The sequence below is a fragment of the Heteronotia binoei genome, chromosome 1, assembly GCF_032191835.1.
Source record: "Heteronotia binoei isolate CCM8104 ecotype False Entrance Well chromosome 1, APGP_CSIRO_Hbin_v1, whole genome shotgun sequence".
Taxonomy (NCBI): domain Eukaryota; kingdom Metazoa; phylum Chordata; class Lepidosauria; order Squamata; family Gekkonidae; genus Heteronotia; species Heteronotia binoei.
Genome location: NC_083223.1, coordinates 243,329,143 through 243,337,242, shown reverse-complemented (window position 1 = coordinate 243,337,242; position 8,100 = coordinate 243,329,143).

Here is an 8,100-nt window from a genome sequence, read left to right as displayed (position 1 = left end):
AAAGTAGTTACACGTTGCTGTTTTTCAGAACAAAGTGGTGAATGCAATGGTTTAAAAAAAAAAAATAGCGATGGAGTTCAAGTAATGTGTGAGTGTAAAAACTTTTGTGTGGGTATGTGTACCCCAAAAGTGATCTAAAAGTCGAATTACTTCTTACAGCCACTGGAAGAGACTTGTTTTATAACCCTGCCCTGAGGATAAAATCCTAAAGTCTACCCCCAGACCCTTAAAATGGCACACAGTAAACAAAAATTAAATATGATATTAAGCCAGGCATGAGAGTTTTATTGAATGTATGCCTGAGAATTTTATGTTGCAGTCTTATATATTCTCTGCTGCTTGCATGTTTTAATTATAATTTGGGAGGGTGGTGATTTTTATTACTTTGTGCTTTGCTAATTGCTAGTTCAGACCTTTAATGGCATCACAGCAATAATGATTCACAATCAAAAGTAGGTACAAAGGCCTGAAAATCTAGTTAAAACAATACATAAACAATCAATTAAAATAGCGGCCAATAATACTAATCAAAAGTAGACACCCAGCAATTAAAATACAGTAGTATGCCTAGATTTAATTTTATAGGCTTCTACTAAGAAGTTCGCAATGCATGTAGTAATATGGGGGTTAACATCTTCTAAAAGGTAGGATAGAATTTTCCTTTTAGTAAATACATTGTGTTGGAGATATTCAGCTAAAAATTGTCTACGTTGTGAGGCCAGGAGAGGATATTATAAAATAATATGGGATATAGACTCAAGGACTCCTAATTCACATGAGCATAATCTATTTTGGAGAGGTATCTGTCTAAACCTACCATAGAGAACTGTTGATGGGAAGGCATTTAAACGCGCCAAAGTAAAAGTCCAACGATGGAATGGGGAGTCTAAAATAAAAAAATAATGGGGTATGTTCCCATGTCTTTGGGGTATACGTAGATTGGCTGCAGAGCAAACAGGAATGTGAGGGGAACACTTTTTGGTATTCGTGATTGTTTTTAAGATATATATAATTCATCACAAGAAAAGAGTGTCCACCTCAATACCAAGTTTTTGTAGTTTGTGGGTAAATGTAGAGAGCCAAGTAATGCTATGCCTGTCTTTCATCAGGTAGTGTAATAAATTTCCTGAATCTGTTCTGAAATGAATCTTTAACCAGAACTTAAAAGCCATAATCCAGGCTCTGGTTTCTAGAAGGTGTAAACCTAGCTCTGCACAAATGGATGCGTAGGGGGCACATTTGGGAGCACCTAAAATCTAACGGCAGAATAATGATTGCATATTCTCCATGCAGAGACTAAAGGCTGCAATCCACAAAGGTATTCCATATAGCAACTGAGGGAGGATTTTAACATTGTAAATTTTCAGAGTTGCTGGAATGAACTGATTACCTCCTAAGAAACAGAACTTTTAATTTGTGCCAGAGAACATCTTACTAGACTTACAGCTCTATTATGATGCGTTGGCCATCTAAGGTTGTAGTTAAAGGTAATTCCCAAATACTTGTAAGCCTTCACTTGTTCAATTTCTTCTGTACCAATGCACCATTTACATAGGCGCCAGCTCTTTGAAAAAACCAGGATTTTTGATTTTTCATAATTAATTACCAGTCGATTCAATCTACAGTATTGATGAAAGGCTTTCAAGTATTTTTGGAAGCCAATTCTGGTACATGAAACAATAGCAGTGTCGGCAGCGTATAGCAGTAAAGGCACTGCTAATTGTTCTAAGAAGGGAGGGTGGCCATTCACAATGGACATATGTTGGTTCAGATCATTCAGAAACAGATTAAAGAGATAAGGGGCAAGAACACAGCCCTGTTTTACTCCCTTAGTAACTGGGAAACTGGAAGAGAGTTGACCATCAGGGGGTACTTTAATAACACCTGAGATAGCATCATGTAGTTTCTTGATTAAGAAAAGTAGGCGTGGTTCCATCCCCAGAGTTATAAGTTTTTCCCATAGCAGATCTCTGGTGACTGAGTCGAAAGCACCCTTTAAATCGATAAAGGCTGCATACAATTTCCCTCTTTTAGGCTTCATATATTTATCTGCCAAGAAGGCAAGGGTGGAGCGATGATCAATTGTAGATTCCCCTTTGAGGAAACCAATTTGTTCCAGGCCAATGATCTCTTTCTTTAGTTAACCAGTTTAATAGGTGATGTTCAAGATGTTTAGAATACAGCTTACATGAGACGGAGAGCAGGCTGATTGGGCGATAGTTTCCAGGGGAAGCTGAATTACCTTTTTTATATATTAATTATATTATTAATGATCTTAACCAGGACTCAAGGATGTTTCCGTTCTGATCGATAAGAGTAAATAGATTTGCCAGTGGAATGGCTCACCAGTCCACATACTTCTTAAAGAGTTCAGCTGGAATCTCATCTAAACCAGGGGCCTTGCCAGTCTTCAATTCAGAGATTAGATCAATTATTTCCTCAGGACTCACAGGAGGCCATTCTGAATTGGTTGAAAAGGTAAATTCTTCTCTGCACTCTATTGAAATATCTTGGTCATTAAATATTTTAAAATAATAATCAACCCATTTTTGGGGAGTAGGTGTAATCACAGCCGAAGCTGAATTATTTTTCAAGTAACCAGAGACCGTTTGCCAGAATAGTTTACAGTCATTGGTTTTAATTGTATTCAGCAAATGGTCCCGTTTTTGTTTATAAAACTGGGTTTTTCCCCCCGGTGATAAGGCTATGGTATATCTCCTTGTGTGCAGAGTAAATTTTTAAATTGCAGGAATTATTGTCTTGCCTAAAAGTTCTAAATGAGTCCCTGAGAAGTTTTTTCATAATACTGCATTCTGAGTCAAACCACTGATTACAGGTGGGATGAAGAGGACAAATTGGTTTGGCTACAGCTAATTGTTTGGAGTTTACAGGATAGCAATTCACAGATATTTAAATTAATCAACCGTTTGAATTTTGAAGCCTGTAATCTCAAGTGTGAATGCTGCAGTACATTACTGAGTGGTGAGTGAGTAGGATTTGGGCCCGAGTTAGAAAGACAGGCATATAAATATTGTAAATAAAATATATGTTCAGGGGGTTCCTCTTCATGTCTGTAGAAGAACAATAACTCTTGTCCTAGTCTTCTTTCTCATAGGGTACATGCTTTGTGATCGATGGTGTCAGGAACTTACCCCCCCCCCCCCACCCTCCAGCTTTCCCGTAGCATTGTAGTATTTTCAGAGACTTCCTGGTTTTTATCTAGATTTTTTTACAGTTCTTGAGCGTGCTTTGCTGTAAAGTTTTGAGAAAGATTGCAACAAAGCCTGGATAACTGCAATGCAGATTGGAAAGTTTAGATTTTCCCAGTCCTGCCCACATGGCAGACATTTTCAGTACCCCATCGGGGGGGGGGGGCTTTGTTTTTTAATCAGCAAATGGTTGACATTATAACAATCTGTGTGAGGTTTTCTGAATCCCTTGCTTTCATACTCCATATTCCATTGATGATGGGGGGAGGGGGTTTGGCCACTGCCAGTGGACTGGGGCACAAAAACTTTTCATATGGATGCCCTCTTGCTGCTTTGTATCAACAGCTATGGCAACCTCAAGGAAAGCAAACATGCTTGTCCCTGTGTGGTAAACCCCTTAATACCAGTGGTGTACTTTCCTACTCTAAACTCTAGCTCTGTTTCTCCAGGGTAAAGATTTTGCAGTGCAAGAACACCATCTAGTGTATCGTTGCAAGTAATTCAGGTGGGTAGTCACATTGGTCTGAAGCCAATGTGAGTCCAGTCTGAGTCCAGTGGCACTTTTAAGACCAACACAGTTTTTTTCAAGGTATAAGCTTTCATGTGCATGCATACTTCAGATTCAGTGAAATGGAAATTACTAGTCTATACATATAGGTAGAGGGTGAGCAGTAAATTAGCATACAGGATAATGAAGATGTTAACAGATTCAAGGACCAAACAGGAACAACAAGCTTAGTTTATATAGTTTCCTTTTGTTTGAGAATAATGACAGGGTCTCAGTTAATTACTCTCAGCATTCCACCATTAAAGGTACATCTGCCCATCAGTCTCCAATTTTGACATATTTATTTCCTTCACTGTTCCCCCACCCCAGAATTAAACTCAAACAAATGGTAATCATATAAACTAAGCTTGTTATTCCTGCTCTTATTAGGGCAGAAGTGTGGGGTATTCATTTTATAAAATAAAGTATAAATGCCTTATTCAGTAAAATAAAATTGCCATCTTTGTCTTCACAATGAGCAGTTTTGCATCTATCACTTGCTTTAATTTAATTCGATTTAGATTTATATCCCACCCTATCCTGCAAGCAGGCTCTTGACATGAGTACCATAGACATAAAGGTTGCATGTACGATTTGTTCTGACATTACACTTGTACAAGACAAGGGGATATAACAGTTTTGTCCATCACGGCCCATTTCCAGACACAGTTCGCTACTTAATAGCTATGATGTGTGAAACAATTCAAGTTTCACAATCTGTCTCTGACGAGAGCAGTAGTACATTGTTCCCACCATTTAACCTTGCTTTCCAACTTCTCTGGCTGGCAGCTTAACTGTAAGAAAACTGTAAGATCTTAACTGTAAGAAAAAGATAGAGCTAATAAACCACAGCCTGGCTGAATGAGCCTAGCAATATTTATGTTCTTTTTTAATGCTGTACCTATCTCCATCACCGTGGTGTCCATTACAACTGATCTGTTCTATACACAGTTGCTAGCAGCACAAGTGAATTAAACTGGTCTAAATAACACCCTCTGATTCTAGTCACAAATCAGGGATGCATACAGAGACCTTGGTAACTAGGTATGGTATGGTGAAGGGAATCAACTAATCTGCATTAAATGATCTTAACTGTGTATGGTTAGATCCTTTCATGGCATTAAATCTATCCACAGGGAAAGGATTAAATCTACAGGAGCCATGTGCTTTCAGCATCCCCCACTCAATATCCTGAATTCTTATACTTCTGCATAACTGGAATGGGCTTTTCTAGCATTTGCACTTTCCTCTGTCTTTTGGTCAGGATTTCTTGCTCTAGGTAACTTCCCATGCTCAGCCTGAACAAGGCATACTCCAGTGACACAGCTAAACATGCCCAGAAACATGCTGGGACACTGACGGGTTCCCTGAGGACAAGTTTTCTTTAATGCACACACAGCAATCTCCCCAAAGGTGCTTACCAAACTGCAGATATACATTTACTAAGATTACTTTTGTAATGCTCTTAAAAAGGTTTTGTCCTTGTCTATACATGCTGACTGTAGAACAGGGATTATAATTATGAATATTCTGCTGTGTAAAAAGATAACTGATGTTACCATGAATGAACTGAATGTTCATTCCGAAGAAGCTAACTTTTTACATCTTGGAAAGTGTTAAAAAATACACCAGAGATAACCTGAAATGGGGGCGCCTGAAGTGGTACCGTTCTCTGTGCCACTTCTGCTGTTTAATATTTTAATTGAAGTTTTCAAGTATCTATATATAAAAAGGAAGAAAAATTGAAAGGAAAAGTAGAGAAACAGTAAAAACAAAAATAGAAAGATGAAAAGAAAGGAAAATAAAGCAGAGAAACATATCTTTACAGTTTAACCAAATCCAAAAAATATCTCAGCAGCAAAGCAAAATACAATCACTTAATACCACAGTCCACCTTATTCCTCTTAATCATAATGTTTCACCCAACATTTTTCCTCTATACTGTATAAACTTAATTACAAACTCTTATTCTTAAAACCCACATACCATCAAGTCCAGAATTTTTTGGCTTCATCACAAGTTCACCACATGTGAACAGTATGAAGGAACATTTTATCACATTTCCAACTTTTATTCAAGGTGTTTTTATACATTCTAGCCAGCTTATCTTGTATCATATGCCAACAAAACATTGTCTTATAAAAATTTCATTTTAGATTAACATTTAATGTAAATGTGAGTCCCTTCAACCATAATCTTTCCCACTGTTCCATTAGTATATCATGTCCAAAATTCTTAGCCCATTTTATCAGACAGTCTTTCTGACATTTTATCAGACAGTCTTTCTGACATTTTATCAGACAGTTCTTCTGTTTCATATTTCAACAACAATTTATACAATTTAGCAATAACATGAGCATCATCTGTACAGTCTGTGTCAAATATAGTCTTATTTTTTTTCAAAACCATATAAATGTCTGTCCATTTTGAATCTTTCTAAAAGCTATGCATAAAGAAACTAAATCTTCTCTTGATTTCATTTTACAATCATCTTGAGTAAATTGAGAAAATGTTCAGGCCACATTTTTGCACAAACTTCTTGGCGTGCCCAAATGTGTACCTTATACTGTAATTTGTGCGGAAACAGGTATGCACCTTATAGCAACCAAAACATGGATCTTAATTTTTAAATATTGGCTTTGAATTTATTATAGAGCTGAATCTGATAGCTTGCTCAATCATTTTTAAAAAGATGCTTACAGTGCTGTGTGGTTGGAAGGGATTATAGATAAACTCAAGCACATAGAAATTGCAATTGAAGACCTTTTTCTATCAGATAAATCTTATAATTTTAGATTGATTAAACAAAGGCTCCTTGATTCAGAACTTACTAAGTTATGTCCTGTTCAATATTATACTCACCGGCGGCACTTGGTCTTGCTCAACCCATCGGAAAAATGGCCAACTATTTATGTGATCTAGAAAGCCCCAAGCAACGAAGAGCATTTATGTTAGCAAAGATGAATGCCTTTCCTTCAAATGTTTTTTATGGCAGATTCCTACAAATCCCATATAGTAAGAGAGTCCGTCCTTGGGGGGTGAACAGCCCAGATTCCATCCAACATATATTGCTGGACTGTCAGTTATATTCTAATCACTGGAGAGAACTGTTTGGAAATCTTTCTCTCCTTCCCTGTAACCTAGTGAATGGGATTGATTACTGCCACCTACTGAAAGATAATGAAATAGAAATCACAAGGGCTGTTAGTAAATTTCTGAAGAAGTCCATTAAAATGTTTCACTATGCATTTTATTAGTTTATTGTTCTTAATCTTAGACTGTATATCTTGTCTGTCCTTATTTCATGTTATGTCTGAGTATACCAATAAAAGGGATGATGATGATGAGTAAATTCTAATACAGCGGAGTGGGGATTTGAACTTTGATCTTCCAGATCCTAGTCTGACATTTCAGCTAGTTCACCACTGTGTGAATTTATTATTGTTGGAAATGCAGAGGTATTTGAAATGCCAATGGTACATCTACATCAAGATTTTCTGCTCACTTTCCTCAGACATTCCCTTGTAGCCATTGTTTCTTCCACTGCACCACAAGGGCATCACTGGAATGATCCAACACAGTGTGACAGATTGTCAAGGGTTAATGTTTCACAGAGACTGAGAACCTTTGAGTGACAGGAATTTACCCAACACTTTTTGGAGTCTAGAGCCTGGATTGCAGCTTTTAAACTGAAAGTCCTTTATTTAGCACCGAATGCCCAAGGCAACCTCTTACATTTCCTAAAGGAGGACAATTACAAAAGTGGTTGGGAAGGATATCTAAATGCGAGATTTGAGTTATTGGGCTTTCCTCCAACAGCCTGGAATAATTTAATTTAGCAGGAAGCTTTGAAGCAGACTAGAACGAAGGTGATCAATCTTGACTGGGCTAGTACTTTAAATCGAGCAAGACGCATATGTTCCACTCTTGCCCTAGGTATTCCTTCTCCTGAGTCTCTTCCTTCATGTACTAGATCCCTAAAAACACCTAGTCATAGATGTGCTTTCACTCTTGCTAGGCTTAATTCTTTTCCCACTGCTGAGCTGTCAGGTCATTTTTCTAAAGTTGGATTGCTTATGTGATTGTGAGTATGGAACTGTAGAAACACTTGGCCATCTTTTATTATTTTGTCATCAGTGGTTGATTCCTAGATCAATTTGGATAACTCCCATTCTTACCAAACATCAATTACCAACTGAACTTTGGGTGGTCCCCTACTTGTTGGCAGATATTAATCCTGAAACCACCTATTTTGTTACAAAAATGTTAGCAATAATTTTATCTATAAAACAACAAAAATCTGGATTGATCTGATTGTGACAGAATCTGGTATATACATGGCTA